At 43.8% G+C, this 24,938-nt stretch overlaps 1 protein-coding gene across 6 annotated transcripts in view; it reads right to left on the bottom strand.

Moving 5' to 3' along the window:
• Positions 1 to 21,333, bottom strand: part of TNRC6B (trinucleotide repeat containing adaptor 6B) — a 262,610-nt gene extending 241,277 nt beyond the window's left edge. For 4 of the 6 annotated variants that reach the window (XM_019961842.2, XM_019961844.2, XM_070790452.1 and 1 more), the window contains exon 1: positions 21,112 to 21,333. The gene's annotated coding sequence lies outside the window, so the exon portion shown is untranslated. The other 2 variants (XM_070790449.1, XM_070790451.1) reach the window with 2 other exon arrangements.
• Positions 21,334 to 24,938: the final 3,605 nt, after the last annotated feature.

The raw sequence follows: 24,938 nt of genomic DNA, 5'->3' as shown, positions 1-24,938 counted from the left end.
CAGCAGCAGCAATCCTTTAGCCACAATTTTAAAATCTGCAAAAATTTCTGAGAATCAAAGATTTTCTATCAGTCCTTGGTAGTAAAACTTGATCTGAATTTAATTGGCAGCAAAATCTGATCCGAACTGACTTAAGACTATTTAGAGTCTATCCACTAAAATAAGAATAGTCATGGCTTTGGCTGCCTAAGTATTAATGTATTTAACTATCAAGTGCTACCCTGACTCTGCAGGCACATTACATATATACTGTAAACACACCTTATAAACTTTCCAAAAATTTTTTTAAATTCTGAATTCTAAAATACAGCTGGCCCTTAGAATTTCCAGTAAGTGACTATGAACCTAACAATGGGTTTTTATTAAAACAGTCCTGTCAATCTCTATCAAAATATGTATCTTCTAAAAATATTCCTATAAATTTGAATTAATTTTAATTAAAACTTATCACTATTAAAATATACTACTTTCAGTTCAGTCCAGTTCAGTCGCTCAGTCGTGTCTGACTCTTGCGACCCCATGAATCGCAGCACGCCTGGCCTCCCAGTCCAGCACCAACTCCCGGAGTTCACTCAGACTCACGTCCATCGAGTCAGTGATGCCATCCAGCCATCTCATCCTCTGTTGCCCCTTCTCCTCCTGCCCCCAATCCCTCCCAGCATCAGAGCCTCTTCCAATGAATCAACTCTTAGCATGAGGTGGCCAAAGTACTGGAGTTTCAGCTTCAGCATCATTCCTTCCAAAGAAATCCCAGGGCTGATCTCCTTCAGAATGGACTGGTTGGATCTCCTTGCAGTCCAAGGGACTCTCAAGAGTCTTCTCCAACACCACAGTTCAAAAGCATCCATTCTTCGGTGCTCAGCCTTCTTCACAGTCCAACTCTCATATCCATACATGACCACTGGAAAAACCATAGCCTTGACTAGACGGACCTTTGTTGGCAAAGTAATGTCTCTGCTTTTGAATATGCTATCTGGATTGGTCATAGCTTTTCTTCCAAGGAGTAAGTGTCTTTTAATTTCATGGCTGCAGTCACCATCTGCAGTGATTTTGGAGCCCAAAAAAATAAAGTCTGACACTGTTTCCCCATCTATTTCCCATATACTACTTTGAATATTTATAATTCTATAAATGCTTATTAGTTAGAATATTTTATACCACTTGAATATTATTTTAAGTCAACTTCTCTCTGAAGGCAATGCTAAAATCAGTCTTCGACAGGAGGGTGGCAGCAGGCAATGGCAAGAGTGAACATCGGCATTTTAGGAATCAGTAAGCTAGAATGGACTGGAACGGGCGAATTTAATTCAGATGACTATCGTATCTACTACAGTGGGAAGAATCCCTTAGAGGAATCAGAATGGGGTAAAGACAGTAAAGCTAAAAAAGCAGATCTCTGTCAATATGCTTTTTTTCTTTTTATGTTTAAAAAAACCCCAAAACAAAGGGCATAGGATTTTTAAAAATGTATCAAAGAGGAACACAGATATTAAAAGTTAACAAGCACCAATTTAAATCATTAAAAGAATCAAAATCAAAAAGAAGTCACACAATCCAAGTAGTTATCGATGAACAGAACACAAAAGTCAAGAAACAGAACAAATACAAGTAAGGAAAATTAAATATTTTAGTCCAGTTATATATCAATTCTATTATATGACTAAATGACAAATGATAACAAAGCTTGCAAAACTCAAAAGTCTCTATTACAGAAAGAAAACAATAAGGCCAGATTAAAACAAGAACTAAGACATAAGACTATTAAGAACCTATAATTAATTACAATGAAGAGTAACTTAGAAGATTTCATGTGAAAACAGAGATAGAATGAACATTTTAATAAACATAAGTACAACATTATATTTTAAACCCTAGTATCTACATGAAATAACTGGTTAATTTTTTAAGCATACACCAATCCTTCCTTCCTCCCCAACTCTCTCTCATATACAGAACTAGCAAATGCTGGAAACAACGAAGGCAAGCAGGAAACTTATTTCACAACTGGTAGACACAAAAGCAGTGAAAATCCCTTCAGTAAATGGTGGGCATGCTAAGTCGCTTCCCGAGTCTAACTCTGTGTGACCCCATGGACTGTAGCCACAGGGCTCTTCTGTCCATGGGATTCTCCAGGCAAGAATACTGGAGTGGGTTCCCATGCTCTCCTCCAGGGGATCTTCCAGGCCCAGGGATCAAACCTGCACCTCTTACGTCTCTTGCATTGGCAGGTGGGTTCTTTACCACTAGCTCCACCTGGGAAGACCCAAATAAATAATCTGGGGCTTCTATCCAAAGGAAGCATTCACAAAGTTATACTACTCAAAGAAATTAAAGAATGAAAAATAACTGAAAACACTCCTTAAAGCAGTATCAGTAGCAAACATGGTCATTGCTATATCCCAGAAACAAAGGATAATGCTATTCTCAAACAGTATTTACTAAATTGTGGTTCTTACTATCTAAGAAAAATATGTGGCCATCAGAAAGAGTACATATGAAAACATCACTGATATATGGAATTTTAAATTAATTAAAATTAAAAATGTCAGGGTAAATTTGGATTTTTAGAAGTTCATCTTATATGTAAGAATTAAAAAGAAATATTTCCCATAGTAATCTCCCTTTTATTTAAACAAAACATAAATGGAAGGAAAAGGAGGGGAAAAAAGACAACAAAAAGATATTCAGGTACAGGAGCATCAAGGATGAAAAGCAAGCCGAGAGGACATCCTGTAAGTAAAAGAGTTTCCAAACTCACAATTAACAGATTTACTATAAAAGAAACATAAAGCTCTAAATTCAGTTAACTAAAAACACAAAGTTAAAGAATATCAAAGTTGAAAGCTAAAAATCTAAGATTTTAATCCATTAAGAATATGTTTTAAAAGTCCTTATTTCCTAATGGAGGGGTGAAGTTGAGAATAATGGGGCTTTTAGGTGCTAGAAAACAAAGACTGTGAGAAAAGAATTTTGCCTCCACCCCAAAGAATTATGCCTAGTGATTAAGGTTGCATATAATGTAGTGCGTATACCAATCTACTAGGGTCTAAGAATATCCCTTGGTTAATTACATAACAGATCCAGATTCAAGGCATCTTTTTGAACTAGGTCATTCACATAATTCCTACAGTGTAAGAAAGATACAGATACATGCTCATCCAACTGGAATCCAACATCTGATACAAGTTACTTTAAATTTAAATCATGATGTATTAATAATGTAATAATGCTGTACCGGTATAAAAACCAAATTTTACATCCTTTTATATCATGCAATGTATTCTGACAGGGTGATCTTGGTTTCCCTACACAGAAATTAGTTTACTCTCATGATTTAAGAAGTTTCAACAGTTAGGAGTGCAGTGTACTGAAGAAATGTACAAAAGTATCCAGGTATCCTTGAGTTTATAATCAAGTTGGAGAGAGAGTATCACATAAAAACAATGTGAGAAAGCTTTAGTAAGCAGTTAAGGGTCGGCTGTAAACATAGACTGATATTAAATATATACCAACCAATCTATAGAAACATTCACCTGAAAGTTACTTTTCAAGATACACACCCTGAAAAGGTTTATATTTATCTCAATCAGGCTGCCATCACTGAAAATATTTTGCAACTCCTATTTTGCTTCCAAAACAGTTTACAAACTGCACAAGGAAACTTGCCTCATTACCTCGAAATCATTTTGGACCCCAAACAGTATTACCTAGACAAATTATTTAATCAGAACTTAAAAATGACTCTTGGTTGCTCCCTAAAATCAAATCCACCCTGAAAGAATGAAGATTTTCCCCTACGGAAATTCCAAAGAATATCTCATACTCTGGAAGCAACTCCGAAATAATTCCTCAAATGTTTTCAGAAAAGGCAGCACGTCCACTCCCAGAGAAGACGGAGTAGCAGGGACCAGATGCACCCTTGCACCTGAAACATCTACAATTCTGGACAAAAGAGAGAAAACAATGGTTTTCAAAACATCGGACATCGGGCAAGGAAGGACAGACAGTGACTCCTGAGAGACAGTAAACAAAGAAGGTAATTAAGCCCTATAATTGTCCGAGTCTGCTACCTAGGGAAGGTCTCCAGCCCAAAGCACAGGGAAGGGGAACCAAGGTAGAACTCAGAGACTGCCCTTCGTTGAGGAGATGGAGCTGAGATACTGGGAAGTCCAAGGCAGCGAGAGTTTGTAGTTCACAGGAGTATTGGAGAGAAGACAGCTGCACAGATACAGAACTCCAGAGATCTGCAGCGGACCCCTCGCATATCTGGCTGAGTAACTAGGAAAAACACAGCTAACATCACATTTAATGGCACAATGCTTTCCCTTTGAGTTTGGGGGAAAACCAAAGATGCCCATTTATATCACTTTTAAAAAAAAAAACTGAGGTGTAGTTGAGGTACAATATATGTAACTTTCAGGGATACAACACAGTATAATTTTAAGGTTATCCTCCATTTATAGTTATTATAAAATACTGGCTATATTCCTTTGCTGCACAATATTCTTGTAGCTTACTTATTCTCTTCTATATGTAGTGGTTTATAACTCTGAATCTCCTACCCCTATTTTGCCTTTCCCCTCTTCCCTCTCTCCACTGGTAACCACTAGTTCTGTGTCTGCAAATCTGTTTCTTTTTGTTATATTCACTAGTTTATTTTTATAAAATGCACATATAACTGATATTATACAGTGTTTGTCTTTCTCTAACTTATTTCATTAAGCATAACATCCTCTAAGTCCATCCATGTTGTTGCAAATGGCAAAATTTCATTATTTTTAGTCCCTGAGTAGTATCTCACTGCATACACCACACCTTTATCTCTTCGTCTGTGGATGAACACTAAGGGTGCTTCTGTGTCTGGGCTATTGTAAAAATGCTACTATGGACATTGGGTGCATATATCTTTTCAAATCCGCGTTTTTTTTCTTTGTTTGTTTCATATATCCCAGGTGTGGAACTGCTGGGTCATATTTCTATTTGTAGTTTTTTGAGAAACTTCCATAGTTTTCTGCAGTAGGTGCACCAATCTACATTCCCACCAACAGTGTAGGAGAGTTCCCTTTTCTCGACATCCTCTCCAACATCTGTCACTTGCTCACATTACTTCCATTACAGTACTTGAGAGCTTCCCAGGTGGCACTAGCGGAAAAGAAAAGTGAAAGTGAAAGCTGCTTAGCTGCGTCCGACTCTTTGCGAGCCCATTGACTACACAGTCCATGGGATTCTCCAGGCCCAGTTACTGGAGTGGGTAGCCTTTCCCTTCTCCAGGGGATCTTCCCAACCCAGAGATCGAACCCAGGTCTCCCACATTACAGTAGGTGGATTGTTTACCAGCTGAGCCACAAGGGAAGCCCAGCGGTAAAGCACCCACCTGCCAATGCAGGAGACATAAGAGACGCACGTTCGAGTCCTGGGTCGGGAAGATCCCCTGGAGAAGGAAATGGCAACCCACTCGAGGATTCTTGCCTGGAGAATCCCATGGACAGAGGAGCCTGGTGGGCTACAGTCTATGGGGTTGCAAAGAGTCAGACATGACTGAAAGCAACTTAGCACGTAGTACTTGAGGTCCTAGCCAGTACAAGACAAGAAAGAACTCAGGGACCTTCCGTGGTGGTCCCAAATACGAATGCTGAAGAAGCTGAAGTTGGACGGTTCTATGACAATCTCCAAGACCTTCTAGAACTAACACACAAAAAAGATGCCTTTTTCATCATAGGGGATTGGAATGCAAAAGCAGGAAGTCAAGTGACTATTACCTGGAGTAACAGTCAAGTTTGGCCTTGGAGTACAAATGAAGCAGGGCAACGGCTAACAGAGTTCTGCCAAGAGAATGCGCTGGTTATAGCAAACACTCTCTTCCAACAAACAAGGGATAACTCTACACATGGACATCACCAGATGGTCAATATAAAGTCAGACTGATTTTATTCTTTGCAGCCAAAGGTGGAGACGCTCTATGCAGTAAGCAAAAACAAGACATAGAGCTGAATGTGGCTCAGATCACGAGCTTCTTATCACAAAATTCAGACTTAAATTGAAGAAAGTAGGGAAAACCCCTAGACCATTTAAGTATGACCTAAATCAAAACCCTTATGATTTTAGAGTGGAAGTGACAAATAGATTCAAGGAATTAGACCCTGATGCTGGGGAAGATTGAGAGCAGCAAGAGAAGAGGGTGACAGAGGATGGGATGGTTGGACGGCATCACCAACTCAATGAACTTGAGTTTGAGCAAACTCTGGGAGAGAAGAGGGAAGCCTGGCGTGCTGCAGTCCATGGGGTTGCAAAGAGCTGGACATGAGTTAGGAACTGAACCACTACCAACAGTGGTTAAGAATCCACCTTGCAATGCAAGGGACATGGGTTCAATCCCTGGCTGGTGAACTAAGATCACACATGTCACACAGCAACTAAAAAGCCCCCATGCCACAATTAAAGAGCCTGTGTGCTACAACTACCAAAGCCCACGCACTCTGGAGCCCTCACACCACAACCACCGAGCCTGTGTGCCACAACCAGAGGATCCACGCGCTGCAACGAAAGAGCCAGCATGCCACAACCAACATCCAATGCAGCCAAAAAGAAAATAAACAATTAAAAAAAAGAATTAGAACTCAAAGATTAGAAAGTAAAACTGTCATTCTTGGTAAATGACATAATTGTGTATAGAAGAAAAACAAAATGATTACAAAAAAGTCACTAGAAGTAATGAATGAAATTAGCAAACTTTATCTGATTCATTAGTGTCACAATCATATCAATAAAAACAAACTATCTAAATGAAGAGGTCTTTAATAATGACGTACTTCCAGGGAGACGGTTTAGAGAATGTTTTTTAAGAGTAAGAAGGAAAATGGTTTGGAATCCAGAAACAAGGGAGAATATTTTACATAATGCATAGCCCTTATAAAGTACAGGGAGAAAAAGGGAGAAAATCATATGGAATACAGAGAAAAGATTGTGGGGGAGAGGGCAAAGAGCTCTAGGGAACAAGAGCTGATAGGTGGAAGCATTAAAGGATCTGGGTCAGACACAGAGGTTTGGACTTCACAGAATAAGAAAGGTTGATCGAGAAGGGAAAAGAAAATAGTACATAGGAAACGTTTTCTGGAGGGAGACTAGGAACAGGTCAGGCACAGGAAGCTGTTTTAATAATCCAGACCTAGGCTGAGGATGACTCAGAAGCAAGATGGTGGCATGAAAACAAAACCCGAGCAGCTCCAAGTCCAAAGCTACAGAGAACAGAGCTGTAAGACACGGCAATGTTTCAAGATGCAGGGTTTCCGGGCTTCAAGATGCAGGTGCTGGGAGGATGGCTACCAACGAGGGGACCCAATCAAGTGAGCAAATCACTGAGGGAGGTGAAGCAGAGACCCATTTCCAGCCCCCAGAGTTACCTTTTTGAATGGCACCCCAAATGAAAGGCAAATGAGAGAAAACGACATTCAATACGCGTGTTTAAGTGCAGTGAATACAAGCTTGGCAGGCCTCTGCTTCAGAAGCAAACATGCTGCCTCGGTGTGGAGCCCTGGCTCTGGCAGCTTCGGGAAGCGTAGGGTGATGTCACGATGTGCTGAGGCCGCCTCACAAGCTCTGTGTGGGGCACAGGGTCCCCTTTTTAAAGTTTTCAAACCAGCCCTTACTGGCCTGGATTGTGATGTCTTCTGCATTTTCATTCTGTTTTGTTATTTCCACAAAGAGCCCTTTCACCAATTCTCTTGGTGTTTTCAAAGTAACGCTTTCCCCTGTGGGCCCATGTTTTGGCCATACATTAGGAATGTAGGGGCAGAGAGAGAGCTCCTCCTGCATGCTTTAAGAGGGAATCTATAATTAGTGTGCCCTCTTGTTTAGGGTATAGAGCCACACTGCAAAATAAAAACATCATAAATGTTAAACACCTCGTATAAAACTATAACATTTTTATAGAGAAAGTAAGGTTGACAAGAGTAGTTGGTGGAACTATTTTAAAATCTGTTGTCCATGGTACACCTAAGTAGAGTTGTTTACTTATTAATAGAAGTCTCAAAGATACACATTTGGGTAAAATATCTCAAGGAAAGGATATTACTGAGCACGATACACCAGTAGCAAGATTTTCACTGAAGGAAAACACCTAGCTCCTAGGGGGACCTGGGCTTCTCTCTCACTCGTTCCTTCACATTGGAACCCTGTGAAATTATCCAGCCCATAAAAACTAACCACTCGTATCTGGGGGCAGCTTTTGCCTCTGAGACCGAACACCCTGTGTCTATGGAGTGCGAATCTTAAGTAAACCTGCTTTCACTTCACCATGGCTCACTCTTGAATTCTTTCCTGTGCGAAGTCAAGGACTCTCACCTTGGCAGCTGATCCCAGAAACTCATCCGAGACCTGGAACATAAGCAGCCTCTCGTGCTCCATTTTCCTGCAACGCACTGACCTGGGCCTAAGTCAGGGAGCTTGGACCTCTCCTACTTTTGGAGGCTCTTCCTAGGTTTGAAAAATGAAGACGTGCCACGGACTTCCCTGGTGGTTCAGTGGCTAAGACTCCACATCCCAATGCAGGGGGCCCGGGTCCTTGGTCAGGGAACTAGATCCCACATGCCACAACTCAAACATCCTTCGTGCCACAACTAAGAAACTAAGACCTGGCACAGCCCAATAAATAAGCAAAAAATAGATAAATTTTAAAAAATCTGTGGTACATTTTAAATGTATACATGTAATTAACACTTCTAGGGGAAGAAAACTATTAACTGTACTACTCACAAAATACAGGAATAATAAACATATTCATCTGTCATTAATCACAGAGAGTATGATACAGTCACTGGAACAAGTTTAAAGCCTGTTTAAATCAATAACTCCTTCCAATCCGGTGGATTGATCTCTTGTACTGCTCGCTGTACACAAACCATTCTGTGAGTGCCACAAAAACAACAAAGTGGATAAGCTTGTTTCAGGCTCTACGTATCCAAGAGCGGGCTCCTGACTTCTCCCGCTTCTCTAGTGGAGGAACTACAAGGAACGTGTCCTAGTTATCACTCCACTCTCCTGGGTGCTTCCTGAAATTGCACCTCACTTGGGACTCAAACCCACAATCTTCCAACTGAAACTGCGTAACTCATCTCAGGACTTAATGAAGCTCAGGTTCTTTGTGTCTCAGCGCAGAAGGAATTCAGCGAGAGGCAAAGTGATAACTAAAAAGATTTATCAATATCCTTTGTAAAGAGGTTGCAGGAAAATGGGGCATGAGAAGATGGTCATGATCCAGGTGGTGGGCAGGTTCCTGGGATGGACTATCAAGTGATGGCCCTGGGCTTAGTGCAGAAAAGAATTCAAGAGTGAGCCACAGTAACTAAAAAGCAGGTTTACTGAAGGTGATACACATTCCAATTATAGAATGTAGTCCGTCTCAGAATGTGAGCAACCATGGTAGAAACACCCTCCGCACACAGAGTGTGGGCTGTCTCAAAAGTCAAGAGCAGCCACAAAATATGGGGTGCTCAGTGTTTATGGGCTGGGTAAGCTAGCGGGTAGGAGGATTATTCCAACTATTTCAGGGGGAAGGGGCAGGGACTTCCAGGAACTGGGCCACCACCCACTTTTTGCCCTTTTATGGTCAGCGTCACAACTGTCACGGTGCCCACGGGTGTGTCATCTATCATATGCTAGTATATTACCGTGAGTGCATAATGAGCTTCAGGGTCTACTGGAAGTTGAATCTTGATGCCACCCTGAGCCTAATCAGTTCTACTCAGTTTGTGCCATATCCTTAACAGCTAAGTCATTCTTTTAAAGGTTCTGCCCTGCTTCTTCTCCTCCTGTCTCATTTCTACATTTTTAAATAGATTTTCTATCTTACCTCAAGATGCTGTGGCCTTCTCAGTCTCACCCTGCTTCCATTTTCTCCTGCTTTTTCACTCCAAACATCTTAAAATAAACTATATTCACTGGTGTTAATCCATTGTCTCCATAGCTCCTTGTAATGTAGGTCAATAAACGAACACACAGAAATTTGTAGCAATCGACTTTCTAACAGGTTAATTATCATCTTCTGAATGGAATCAGCACTACTAGAGCTTAATCACCTCTTTTTCTGAAAACTATCAAGTTCTGAATATGAAAATCTGAAAAACACTGGTTAGCCAACAAAGCCCAGACATCTCCTAATTGTACTTAACAATCACAGGATGAAGACAGTAAGAGCTGGGGTGAACTGGGGAAAAGGAGGCACTACTTGAGAATAACAGGGCTGAAAAAGAGGAGTTATTAAACTAAAGAGGTGTAAACTTAAAGAATATGGGCTGAATTTCCATTCAATGACTCTTCCTTTCTCCACTTTCAGTTGAGAATCAAATTAAACTAATGCTGGCTCAGTGAACCACTTAAAGATTTACGTTGTTCTGTTGTTCATTCACTAAGCTGTGTCCTATTCTTTGCAACACCCATGGGCTATAGCATGCCAGGCTCCTCTGTCCTCCACTAACTCCTGGAGCTTGCTCAAATTCATGTCCACTGAGTTGGAGAGGCTATCTGACCATCTCATCCTCTGCTGCCCTCTTCTCCTCCTGCCTTCAATCTTTCCCAGCATCAAGGTCTTTTCCAATGAGCTGGCTTTCTGCATCAGTGGCCAAAGTACTGGAGCTTCAGCTTCAGCAACAGCCCTTCCAATGAATATTCAGGGTTGATTTCCTTTGGGATTGACTGGTTTGATCTCGTTACAGTCCAAGGGACTCTCAAGGGTCTTCTCCAGCACCACAGTTTGAAAGCATCAATTTTTTGGTGCTTCTTCAGTGCTCAGCCTTTTTTATGGTCCAAGTCTCACGTCTGTACATGACTACTGGAAAAGCCACAGCTCTGACTAAACTTACAGGTTAAGTAAAACTAGAATTTCAAGCTGTAGAAATCGTCTTTCCCAGTACATGCACCTGGAGGCCCTTCTAGGTAATCCCTTCTGACATCATCCCTTTGACTGGTTCAGTATCTGGTCCTGTGAGGTGGATCAGCACGTCTCAAATAATCTGGAGGTGACTTCCTTTACTCTCTGCTCTTCAGTTCAGTTGCTCAGTAGTGTCCAACTCTTTGTGACCCCTTAGACCGCAGAATGCCAGGCTTCCCTGTCCATCACCAACTCCCAGCTTTGCTCAAACTCATGTCCATCAAATCGGTGATGCCATCCAACCATCTCATCTTCTGTCGTCTCCTTCTCTTCCCACCTTCAGTCTTTCCCAGCATCAGAATCTTTTTCAGTGAGTCAGTTCTTTGCATCAGGTGGCCAAAGTATTGGAGTTTCAGCATCAGTCCTTCCAATGAATATTCAGGACTGATTTCCTTTAGGATGGACTGGTTGGATCTCCTTGCAGTCCAAGGGACTCTCAAGAGTCTTCTTCAACACCACAGTTCAAACGCATCAATTCTTCGGTGCTCAGCTTTCTTTATGGTCCAACTTTCACATCCATACATGACTACTGGAAAAACCATAGCTTTGACTAGATAGATCTTGCAATGTCTCTTGTTTTTAATATGCTGTCTAGGTTGGTCATACTTTTTCTTCCAAGGAGCAAGCATCTTTTAATTTCATGGCTGCAGTCACCATCTGCAGTGATTTTGGAGCTCAAGAAAATAAAGTCTGTCACTGTTTCCATTGTTTCCCCATCTATTTGCCATGAAGTGATGGGACCGGATGCCATGATCTTAGTTTTCTGAATGTTGAGTTTTAAGCCAGCTTTTTCACTCTCCTCTTTCACTTTCATCAAGAGGCTCTTCAGTTCCTCTTCGCTTTCTGCCATAAGGGTGGTGTCATCTGCATATCTGAGGTTACTGATATTTCTCCCAGCAATCTTGATTCCAACTTGTGCTTCTCTGCTCCTAGATAAGCTTAAATGAGTCACAACTTTCTAATTCCACCTGAAATCATTTGCCTAGTTATAGGTGCTATATTCAAACAAGTATATTAATTAGAAGTGACAAGCATCATTCTGGTTTACCATTAGCTTCTTTGAATGGTACTTTATGATGCCTTTATGAGTTCAAATATATGGAATCACAACAACAATTATTTCTAAGACTATCTCCAGTTCTGAAATGTAATCTGAGTCTGACACGTCACTTACAGGTCTGTAAGACAGCTGTTGGCCCTGTACCCTGACACCAGCTTTATAAAAGCACAACACTGTGCCATCTTCTCCTTATACTAAATATGCTCCTTTGGGCCTCTGTGTAGGCTGTTTGCCCTGCCTGAAATGCCCTCTTCCTCCATGACTAAGTGTAAATGTTACCTTCCCTGGAAAGGCTTTCCTGACCTCTAGTTGTGTGGACGACTTTCCTTTTCACCCCTGCCCCCTCCCCTGAATGTCTACTATGACACAACACCAAATGGCACTCATCTGTGTCTGCCTTGCCCACTTGGCTGTGCGTGCCTTGGGAACAAAAATCTCTTCTTATCCCATTCCTGTAGTCCTAGCTCCTAACCCAGCGTTCAGCGCACCACATAGTGCACACGCAAACATTCAGTGTCAACTGTACTCAAGCAAGTACCGACCACATAAAAAAGTGTTTAAAGGAATAACCATTCTGATCATTTCTACTAATAAAGGATTAAAAAGATACTCATTAAACTCTGCAATCGGGAGATCCCTGGTGGTCTAGTGGTTAAGATTCCAGGTTTTCACTGCCATGGCCTGGGTTCAATCCCTGGTCGAGAAACTGGGATCCCACACACGGCCAAAAAAAACCCCAACTGTACAATGACTAGATAAAATTCTCAAATTAAAATTTTTTATTACAATATTCTTTCTATAATAATGAAATGTTTACCTATTACAGGTAGAAATTAAGAAAAAAATAGACCCTAGTGTTTCACTTGCATGCGTTGGAGAAGGAAATGGCAACCCACTCCAGTGTTCTTGCCTGGAGAATCCCAGGGATGGTGGAGCCTGGTGGGCTGGCATCAATGGGGTCACACAGAGTCGGACATGACTGAAGCGACTTAGCAGCAGCAGCAGAGACAACGTAAAATGGAAAGCCCCTCCCTGCCCCCATATATTTATTTAAATCATCAGAATGAGATACTTTTCTGTTTTAGTTTTCTTTCCTAATTTATTTGAAAATTTTTCATTCAGGACCTACTATGTGTAATTTACAGTGGGTGATGCTGTGCTGTGCTGTGCTGAGCTGCTCAGTTGTGTCCGACTCTTTGTGACCCCATGGACTGCAGCCTGCCAAGCTCCTCTGTCCATGGGGATTCTCTAGGCAAGAATAGTGCAGTGGGTGCCAGATACTGGTGATAAAAATGTGAGCAAAACAGACAAGGCATTTTTATTCACATAGCTATTTTCTAGCAGGGAAACAATATACAAATTAAATGATTACTTAATTACAATTAAATTAAGTGCTCTGAATGTTTAAAAGGAGCACTTCTACTGGGGGGGTGGGGGTGGGGAGCTGTGTGTGCTTAAGAAATAACACATAAACAGGGCTCCAGGGATTGAAGAGGCAACTGGGCTTGGGGTGCGAAGCTTCCAGACCATGGGAATAGCAAGTGCAAGGAGGAGACCTTGAGCAGAAGGGGATATGCATTTCAGGAACCAGAAGTTCCGTGTGACAAGAGTACAGGCAGCAAAGAAAAGGAGGGCAGGAAATGAGGCACAGTCTTCCCTGGGCATTTAGTGAACAAGACAGATCAGATGCTTATTCTTGTGAAGTTTATATTCCAGAGGGTGGATGGCAGTGTTTGGGGGACAGGTTAACAATTTTAAGTAGGGAGTACATGTGATTAGAGTTGCACTTGTTTCTTAGTTAAATATTTTATATTTGAGGAATAACATATACAGAACAGACACATAGTCTTAAGCGATTATTCCTTCTGCAGTTTCTACAATTCTCTAAGGCAGAGAATTCCCTACTTACAAGGGAAAAAATTATCTTCTGCACAGTAAGTAATTTATTTGAAGATACTTATTCAACAAACATTTGAGTGCCTACAATATGGCAGGCGCAGTACAGTGTGTGCATTCATACAGAGATGAATGCAAGTCTTGCTCTTAAGAAACTCACAATCTGATGCAAGAGACAGATCTGGAAACACTATACAGTGTAGTCCGTGCTAGAAATGAGGAAAGTATAAAGCAGCAAAGAGAAATTCAATATTCCTAGAAATAATTAATCACATCATCTTTGTGTTAAAGCTGTACTTTTTCATACTATGTTTTTGAATTTTCAATCATTCCTGTGCTTGGAACATAGCTGATACTCAAGTATATGTCTACAACACAAACCAACCCAGGATTTTTCACTTCTAGTTCAGGTCCCTTCCAGGAACCAAACATGCCCCTAACTGGAAGAGTTTGCATTAATTCCAAGGAGCTCTTCTTTTGAAGCTGCTTTCACAGCCAGCTTGCTGCTGCTGCTGCTGCTAAGTCGCTTCAGTCGTGTCGGACTCTGTGCGACCCCATAGACAGCAGCCTACCAGGCTCCCCATCCCTGGGATTCTCCAGGCAAGAACACTGGAGTGGGTTGCCATTTCCTTCTCCAATGCATGAAGGTGAAAAGTGAAAGTGAAGTCGCTCAGTCGTGTTCGACTCTTTGCGACCCCATGGACTGCAGCCTACCAGGCTCCTCCGTCCATGGGATTTTCCAGGCAAGAGTACTGAAGTGGGGTGCCATCTCCTTCTCCACACAGCCAGCTTACAAAACCACAAAACAAAGTAAGTTTCATTAAATTAAAGTCACACTTCATTATTTGCCCAGGCTGAAAACCCATAACAACTTCTAAACAGTTATTTTTTTAAAGTGAATTTTCATTCAGAAGAACTTCTCCTATGAAGACAATCAAGAAACTGCCACCTAGTCCTTCATAATTCATGATTTCTATCCTCAAAGCACTTGTATTTTGGTTTCTAATTGAAAAGATAAAATGTAGCACATAGAATAAAACAAAATACAAGGTAGCATTTGTTCAGTGATTTAAAATATTTATAGACTATCTACTATGAGCAAGCTCTGACAACCCTAAATAGCATATTAAAAAGCAGAGACATTACTTTACTGAAAAGATTTGTATAGTCAAAACTATGGTTTTTTCCAGTAGTCACATACGGATGTGAGAGCTGAATCATAAAGAAAGCTGAGCGCTGAAGAACTGATGCTTTTGAACTATGGTGTTGGAAAAGACTCTTGAGAGTCCTTTGGACAGCAAGAAGATCAAACCAGACAATCCTAAAGGAGATCAGTCCTGAATATTCATTGGAAGGACTGATGCTGAAACTCCAATACTTTGGCCACCTGATGCAAAGAACTGACTCATTGGAAAAGACCCTGATGCTGGAAAAGATTGAAGGCAGGAGGAGAAGGGGACAATAGAGGATGAGATGGCTGAATGGCATCACCAACTCGATGGACATGAGTCTGAGCAAGTCTGGGAGTTGGTGATGGACAGGGAAGCCTGGCATGCTGCTGTCCATGGGTTCGCAAAGAGTTGGGCACAACTAAGCGACTGAACTGATCTACTATGAGCCAGGTAAGGAGTCCTTTTAGGGAGGCAAAGTTGAGTAGGACAAAAGCCTGCCTTCAGGGAACTCAGTCTTATACCCTGCCTTCAAGGAACTCAGCCAATAATACACAACCCAGGACAATCAGAGCTATAATTCAGCAGGTACACACAGATGAGAACACAGCTGCCACAGGTTCTAATTCATCAGCACCTATTCCCATGTCTTATCAGTTTTTGAATATTTTAACACTACCCCTGATTATAATACAAACTGATAAATACTGCTACATGAAAAAATTAATGTTAAAACAGCTCAGAGGAGATGGTGAGAACTGAATTTTCTGGGTTTCTCAGCAAGGACGGTTAGCATATTTGGATAAGGACCTGATTTCAAGAAAGAGAAGAGTGTTACCAAAAGGCCAGTGGTGGCAATTAGTCTGGTATAGCCCTCCAACTCGGAGAAGGCAATGGCACCCCACTCCAGTACTCTTGCCTGGAAAATCCCATGGACGGAGGAGCCTGGTAGGCTGCAGTCCATGGGGTCACTGAGGGTCGGACTCGACTGAGCGACTTCACTTTCACTTTTCACTTTCATGCATTGGACAAGGAAATGGCAACCTACTCCAGTGTCCTTGCCTGGAGAATCCCAGGGACGGGGGAGCCTGGTGGGCTGCCGTCTATGGGGTCGCACAGAGTCGGACACGACTAAAGTGACTTAGCAGCAGCAGCCCTCCAACTATGCTAAGGACATGGTTCAGAGCTGTGCTGTCCGGCATGGTAGCCACTTGCCACATGTAGCTATTGAGCACTAGAAATGTGCTAAGTCTCAACTGAGATGTATTAAGTGAAAAGTACACTCCAGATTTCAGTTTCACATGAAAAAAAGCATGTAAAGCACCTCAATATGTTTTTTTAACCGATTATATGTTTACATAATATCTTGGATATCTTGATGTAAATAAAGTGTTATGAAAATCAATTTCACCCTTTATTTCTACCTTTTTAATGTGGCTACTAGAAAATTTAAAATTACATGTGTGGTTCACATCTGCGGCTTGCATTCTATTTCTACTGCACAGTGCTGGTCCAGAGAGCTTTAAATAACAAGCTACAGAGTTTAATCCCTTGAGGCTATGAAACACTATTGAATGCTTTTAAACCTAAGTGCTCGTGGTAGACTTGGGGAGGGGGCAGGAAACATAAACGAAGCTCTGTGTCAGGCGTGTGGGGGCCATCCATAGGGTCAAGACACTAGATGCGGCTGTCAATGTCAAAAGGCCGGCAAATGTCAAAGGGTAAGCGCGTTCAGCTGGAAAGTGTACAAGGTCTTTAGGAGTCCCACGCTGGGTGGAGAGAGGAGGAAAAAACCAAGAGCAGGGTGAGGTGAGGGAAGAGGAACAGCTGCAAGCACTGACGTGAGCCTGGATGACCAAGGTGCACTGCTCAGCGGACTAGCGAGCCCAACCCCAGTTTAGAGTTAGGTTAGATCTCATCTGGCTCAGTGCGAAGGGCTCCCAGGCAGAGGTGCCATTCAGGAGAACAAAATCGGTGTCCTCTTTAGCGATTCCAGATCTCTCTTTCTCTGTGCCAAGACCTCTGCCAGTAGGATCAAGTTCAGAGTAGGTAGGAGGCAGAAAGGAAGGCTACCAAAAGCTACAAGATAGCAATAAATTATAAAAGCAAACACCCAGACTCACAACACAGCCAACAAATATTTACTGGGAGTCTGCTGTATGCCTAGTCCTTGGCTCAGCTCTGGAGGTAAAGGAAACAAAACAGACATGGTCCTAAATCAAAAATTGTGGTGAGAACTATGACAAAAGAACAGGAAGTTCTGAGAGATTTGAGGGAGGATGGGAGTAGTGGGATGAGGTCATAAAGGAAAAGACTCTCTGAAGAAGTGACAATTTCATGTGAACCCTGAAGTCAGGTGGGTGAAGACCAGGGGGAGTAATGGCCCAGGCCAGGAGAGTGCTGTGTACAAAAACCTTAAGGCTAGAAAAGGCTTGGGTAATTCAGACAACTGAAAGGCTATGTAGTTAGAATGTCAAGAAGGCAGGGGGGTCATAAAAAAGGTGTGAGAAGGCTGGAGAGGCAGGCGAAGGCCAGATCTTGCACAACCTCACGGGATGGAAAATAAATCCCGAATTGGTCCAAGTGCAATGGGAAGCTGTGAGGGGTTCTGATCAGGGAAGTGGTCCAATCTTGGTGGGTTCCAAGTGTTCAGCCACCTATGCTCTGTCTGCTCAGCACCCTGAACAGAAGCTGGCTTGGGAGCAAAGGGGAAGGAGCCAGCATTTGTAGCTGAACAGCAACATACCTGGGGTCTGGGGTAACAGAGTGTAATATAAGGCCATTCAAGGGACTCCCCTGGTGGTCCCATGGTTAGGACTCCATGCTGCCAATGCAGGCGGCATGGGTTGGATCCCTGGTCAGGAAACTAAAACCTACATGCCGTGTGGCATGGCCAAAAGATAATGATAATAAGGCCCTTCAAGTTTTCCCTGGGGCTTCCCTGGTGGCTCAGACAGTAAAGAATCCATCTGCAATGCAGGAGACCTGTGTGTTCGATCCCTGGGTTGGGAAGATCCCCTGGAGAAGGGAACGGCTACCCACACTAGCATTCTGGCCTGGAGAATTCCATGGACTGTATAGTTCATGGGGTCGCCAAGAGTCGAACAAGACTGAGCGACTTTCACTTTCAAGTTTTCCAGGGTTGCAAGGTTGGGAGAAGGATGGCACTACCAAAAAGTATAGAAAAATCTGATGGCTGAGTTGATTTGGGAGACACTGGCTGGGAGGCACAACTCTAAACATACTGAGTATGAAGCACTAGGGAAGAATTCCAGCAGGTAAATATGGATGTTGTTTTAGAGAATGGAAGAGAGATCAGACATGGATACTGAGATTAACACACAGAGAAGTGACAGTTTAAATCCCAAAAGTAAATAACATTTTCAAGTAGTTGAAAACAGGGGAAAAAAAAAAAAAAGTAAAACAAGCCTGAGTCTGATCCTCAGTGTTTCTCTCTGGGACGGAATTCAGGGCTCTTGAAAGGGACAGAGCATGAGGGAGTCTTTGGAGAGTGATGGAACCATTCTGTACCCTGACTGTGGCACTGGTTACATGAATCTGTACACGTGTTAACATTCAGAATGTTACTACATAAATAACAGAAATTTTCAAAATTAAAAAATTTACTTCCCAGGCTTATGAACTGCTCCGTTTAAGTATTCTTCCAGAACATGCCTTTAGCACATGAGCTATTCTCTTTACTGTCCCATTAAACTAAAACTGCTAAAATGAACCCTAAGTCATGACATTCTAAATTGTTTCTTAAGTCAACTAACATTTACTGTGCCCCTATGATATGTATCAAGCACCCTGCTGGATACAAAACTGAATGATGCCTGGTTCCTGGAAGGATTAACTGACAACAGCAACGTATCAGAGTGCAGACCTGCACAAAAGGCTCTGAAAGCCTTGACCCCTGAATTAAAGGCGCTTTAAATAGGGAAGAAATTAAAACAAAGCTTAGATGTAACACCTGCAAAAATGCTAATCTCTAAAAAATTAAGAATGAGTTTCATTAATTTTTAAGTTAGATATGAAGAACCTAATCATCAGTTACATTTCCCTTTTCCATCCCTTTCTGCTTCTCAGTGTCTTTCTGCATTTCTTCCTCTGGATAATTTGGGAGGGGGCGCAAAATGGAACATGCATAGGGTTTGAAATCAGACTGAAGACTAAACCGATGCCCTTTAACTTCCTAGCTTTACAGCTTTTGGAGGCGGTTTTTCCCATCCATGAAACAGTAATGATACCGACCTCACAGGCTTGAGGTTAGGACTAGGTAAAAAATATAAACAGGTTGACATAGGCAAAGCACGCCAAAAAAAAAAAAAAAAAAAAATGTTAGCTACCGTTATCATTACCATTTGAACAAATGGCATTGTTCTGATTTAAAACATTTTTAAGTGCTTCCATTTGAATGAGGACAAAAATATTTCCCAACCCACCTCCCAAAGGGCATGACATTTATGTGCTACCTTAGAAAAGCCGCTTGGGAATTTCTTCTCCTTTAGTCCCATCAGAAACTTTTCTGCTCAAATATTTGGGACAAGCACTTAAAAAGAGTCAAGAACTAAAAAATTATTTTAAAGGCATCATATCATCACTGCATTCTAAGTGGAACAAACCAGTCTGATTCGTGTTCTGGATACTTGCCTTAGTGTATGGACCTACTACATTCACATCTCTCCTACTACCTACCTAGTGAGACAACGCACACGGTAGAGGTGTCAATGTGCTAAAAGTTCTGCTTTTTAAGAGCCATTTACATAACACTACCAAAAGCTAAACATAGTTCCAAAGCCACCCGAATCATTAGGAAACTATCATCCTATTGAAATTCCCCACAACTAGGAAGAAAACAGCTGCTATTGTTAAACCTTCACAAAATGCTAAAATGTAAGATTTCTATACATCTTATTTCTGTTTGCTTAACTGCTAGGGGAGCGGAACAGTAATTAACAACGTTTTATTCACTGACTATGGAGAAACATCTCTGGCTAATTTTGTTCTATATTTTGTCTATATTGTAAGCAAATGGCCAACTTGAATTCACCTTATGCCTGGCTTCAACCTTTAGCACAGAGGCTAAAAAGTAGTAGTGCAGCCGGCAGATATGTGAAAAGGCAGGGAGCCTGAAAAGACCTAGACTAATTCCTGGTGTTCAAATAACCGAGGATGGGCTGGGCCTTAAGGTCACCGACAAGAGGCTATACCCTTATTGAGAGTCTTCAGCCACTACACAGTGCATTTAAGCCCACTGTGGAAACCCACTAGTTTGAAACCCAGGGCGCAGGACCAGGGAATGGCAGAAAACACTTCTGACTGGTCGTCCGATGATAGTCCCCTCGCCCTCCTTTCCCTGGGGAAGAGTTAATCGACTCTTAGGTGCCCACACAGGCAGGGCTCCTGGGTGAGGGGTGGAGTTGGGACCCCCGGCCCGGGTTGGGCAGGGGAGCGCATTCACTCAGTCACGCGGGTCCTGCACACAGGTGGGGACCGGGAGGCTCCGAGGCCTGACGCCTCCCTCTGCCACCGCCAGGAAAGGGGCCCCGACGCGCCTCCGTGGGCCTCGGCTCTCCGCCGCGATGGGGACCCCTCCCGGCCTCGAGGTGCCCCGGCGACGGGAAGCGAACTCGACTAGACCGGCCCACCCGGAAGCCCTCCCCCAGCTCACACCTGCCGGCGCGTGACGCCCGCCGCCGCCGCCGCGCGCGCCCGCCCGCCCGCCGGCCCCGACCCGGCCATTCCGGGCGCCCAAGACCAGAGCGCGGACCTCGCCCGCGTCCCCCGCCCCGGGGTCAACCCACCAGACGCCCGCCCCGCGGAGCGCGCGCCCAACGCCGCCGCCCCCGCCGGCCCCGCGCGCGCTCACGCCCCTCCCGGCCCTCTCCCCGCCGCGCGCGCTCACTCGCGAGGACACGCACACGCTGCACCTCAGCTTGACAGGCCGGCCTCGCGCCGCGCGCTCCCGCGGACGTCCTCGCCCACCCGGCCTCCCGGCTCTGACTGGGCGGTGAGCGGGGGGAGGGGAAGGGCGGCGGTGGCCGTCGGTCCTCACTCACCGCCGAGCCGTGCCGGCTCCGAGTGCGCGGCGTTCCGCTGTGAGGCGATGCGTTGCGATGCGCGCGGTCCCCGCTCCTTCGCAGGCTATGGAGGCGACGTAGTAGGGGGACTGAGGGGCTCGGGGGAGGGGGTCAATCCCTCCCGCTTCACCTCCGAGAAACACGGGGACCCCAGAAACTAAAAACAAAATAAACAAACTTTCCCCTCCGCCTCCCTCCCCCAAAACCACAACACAAACACTCGGGGCCCCGCCCAGAGTCCCACTCCATTGGCCGCAGGGAGGATGCTGCCGGCCCTCACTGGCTGGCTTTTGTGCCCGTCAAGCTGCCGTTCCGCCCCTCCAATGCCTCGCCGCAGCCGCCGCCCCTCATTGGTCAAATGCGTTCCGTTTGACGAGCTAGGATTGGCTGAGCTCCCTGCGCCAATCATTCGGGGACACACCCCCTCAGCATCCCAGAGGCCGCTTCCTCGGTCGCGGACGCGGAGAAGCGAAGGGGAAACTAGAGCATGATGGCGGCCGAGCTCAGTTGGCGCAACCATTGTCTTTTTCCTTTTATTAGTTCATTAGTGCTTCGCCCTCGCACTGTTTCCCCTAAGCTCCTCTTTCCATCCAGTACTGCCTAATAACGGAATCTATACGTCTTGGCTCCTTGATTTATCCCCTCAGAAGTGCTGAGTGTGGGCTGGTTGTGGGTCATTGGACTGTCCGCATGTCACTCGTTAGTCAAATCTTCAAACTATTGGTGGAACGGCAAGAAAGCCCGTCCAACAACAAGGGCTAATGCCATTGGTTTGTCTCCACCAAGTTCTTTCCTGGTACTTTATTGGGCAGACAGGCGCGTCGGTCAGATTCGCACTGTTAATTGTTTGCTAGGCAGTTTGGATGACTGTTCATTTGGCCTGTAGTTGGTAATAACGATTACCCGCTTGCGTACCGCTTGCGTGCCCGCTTTGTGCCAACTGTGCAGAGTTCTTTACAAGGACTATCGATTAAAGCTGTGAGTTATAGGTTCTCTAAATTTTACAGATAAGACACTAAGGCTCCAGAGAGGTTAGGACATTTGCCCAAGGTCACCTAGATAGAAAATAGTTGGTAGACCAACATTTGGTCCCAGATCTGACTCCAAGGCCTAAGCTCTTTTCACTGTACTTTAGTGTCTCCCTTAGCCTAGAATCGTTCCTGTCAGCCAACCCTACATCTTCAAAAAGTTTCATTCAGAGCCTAAGGTCCTCAGTTTTTGGAGGTGACACTGTTGGGGACTAAAGCTATGGATAGGTTGTCATTGCCTCCACTGTATCTTCTCCAGCACCCATTCCTCCCACCCTAAATGAAACAGTCTTGGTGTTTCCTGACCGGAAGCCCATTTACCTTTATGGTCATTTTCTCCACTTTATAAATAAATGAATACTTCTACCAGCCTTCTGTTTCAAGCCTACCTTCCCAACTGCCACCCATCCACCTCCAGCTCATTCTTTTCTGAGAGAGTCCTGAAGAGCCAGAAACAAGGAGAGAGTCCAAAGAGGGAAAGAGAATAAATCGGTTTAGGAATAATTTACTGTATGCAAATAGAACAGCCCTTTGTGGAAAGCTTCCAGAGTAGCCCCTTATGCTGTGCAAGAGGTGTGTTCCTGGCTCCTGGCCATTGAATTCTTTCCTGTGGCAGCTTTCAGCAAAGTGAATCCAACATTCCAGCCAGGGGAGGGCAGAATGCTTAGGACCCACTGCCAGAGAACCAGCCCCAGGCTCTGGTACTGAAATGATCTCCAGGAGCACAGTGCTGGACTCGAGCCCACATTCCATCTCGGGTAATTAACATTTTACCATCCCAAATCCCCATCCCCTGTAGCTTCAGTAGGATCACTGCCCTTGTTTCGTCTCCTGATCCAAGCTGTTGTGTAACCACACTGGCACTGCTTGAATAATAAAACAACTACTGTAACACAGAAATAGTGCTCAACACTTACAGCTTTTCAGCAGAGGAGGATAAGTGTTTCACAAACATCAATTAACATTAAATGGCAGGTATTCCCAGGGCAACTGCCAGCAGGACAGAAGAAAAATCATGAGTCAAGGTCTAAGAAAGGTCCTAGGAACCTGAATCCTTAAAACTATATGCACACACCCCACACTAGCATTCCAGTGTGAGAATAATTCTGAACCATAAAACAAAATGAGTGAGAAATAGTCAGGGTCCAAAACCTTACTTATCTTCATGGTTGGTTGTTTGAAACTCTTATTTTAACCCTTAAACTAGCGCTTGATTTTATAGTTAATTGTTAGATACATCTGTCTCCCCAGCTCAGCTTTTTTGTTGTTGTTCAGTCGCTAAGTCAGGTCCGACTCTGAGACCCCGAATACTGCAGCACGCCAGGCTCCTGTCCTCCACTATCTCCCAGAGTTTGGTCAAATTCATGTCCATTGAGTTGATATGCTATCTAACCATCTCATCCTCTGCCACCCTCTTCTCCTTTTGCCCTCAATCTTTCCCAGCATCAGGGTCTTTTTCAAACCAGCTCTCTGCATCAGATGGCCAAAGTATTGGAGCTTTAGCATCAGCCTTCCAGTGAATATTTGGGGTTGATTTTCTTTAGGATTGACTGGTTTGATCTCCTTGCTATCCAAGGGACTCTCAAGAATCTTCTCCAGCACCACAATTCAAAGGCATCAATTCTTTGGCACTCAACCTTCTTTATGGTCCAGCTGTCACATCCACACATGACTAGTGGGAAAACCATAGCTTTGACTATGCGGATGTTTGTTGGCAAAGTGCTGTCTCTGCTTTGTAACACACTGTCTAGTTTTGTCATAGCTTTGCTTCCAAGGAGCAAGCATCTTTTAATTTCATGGCTCCCTGGTGGCTCAGTGGTAAAGAATCCTCCTGCTGTTGTTAGGAATGTGGGTTTGATTCCTGGGTCAGGAGGATCCCCTAGAGAAGGAAATGGCAACCCATTCCAATATTCTTGCCTGGGAAATCCCATGAACAGAGGAGCCTGGTGTGCTACAGTCTGTGGGGATGAAAAAGAATCAGACACAATTTAGCGACTAAGTAACAACTCAGCTTTAAGTTCCTTGAAAGCAAATGGTTTCTTATTCATCTTTGTACCTCTTAAATTGCCCTGGTTACAAAAGGTTCCTCTATAAATAATTATTCAGGAAATGTTTATAGAACTTGTGGGCACTTTCCTAAGGTATAGAGGCTGCACAGATGAATAAAACATGTCTGCATTCAGGGACCTCGATTGGTGGGGGTGGCCAACAGGTAAACATGTAATCGCAGCACAGATGGCTTGGAAGAACAAGGGAGGGATATGGGACGCAATCTTTTTGTTTTCTGTTTTGCTGTGCCAGGTCTTCAGTTGCAGCACACAGGATCTAGTTCCCTGACCAGGGATCAAACCTGGGCCCCCCCTGCATTCGGAGCTTGGAGTCTTAACCACTGGACCACCAGGGGAGTCCTGGGATTCAATCTTGAGGAGACAGAGATGGCTACCCTGAAGAAGTGACATCTACAAGGAGAACTAAAGAATGAATTGTGATTAGCTATTCAAGAGGCTGAGGATGTGTGGTGACCTGTAACATTTGTTCTTGGGGGGCAAGGAGCATGATAGGAATATCCAGGAATGGCTAAAGCCTGTTCTTCCTATAATTTTTGTCTTTGAGGGCCTTTGGGGGTCTGCCCACTCCACCTTATTTTACTTTCCCTTCCCAGAAGAAAGCAGGAAGCCAGAAACCCTGTTGTGTTTGCCCGCCCGAGAATAGGAAAACAATTTCCAAATACGGTGGCTGTTTTCTGGATCACTGAGTAAAGATTTCAGACCATACAGA

Source organism: Bos indicus, chromosome 5, assembly GCF_029378745.1.
Source record: "Bos indicus isolate NIAB-ARS_2022 breed Sahiwal x Tharparkar chromosome 5, NIAB-ARS_B.indTharparkar_mat_pri_1.0, whole genome shotgun sequence".
In the NCBI taxonomy this organism is placed as follows: Eukaryota; Metazoa; Chordata; class Mammalia; order Artiodactyla; family Bovidae; genus Bos; species Bos indicus.
This window is presented reverse-complemented; position numbering and strand designations above follow the sequence as displayed.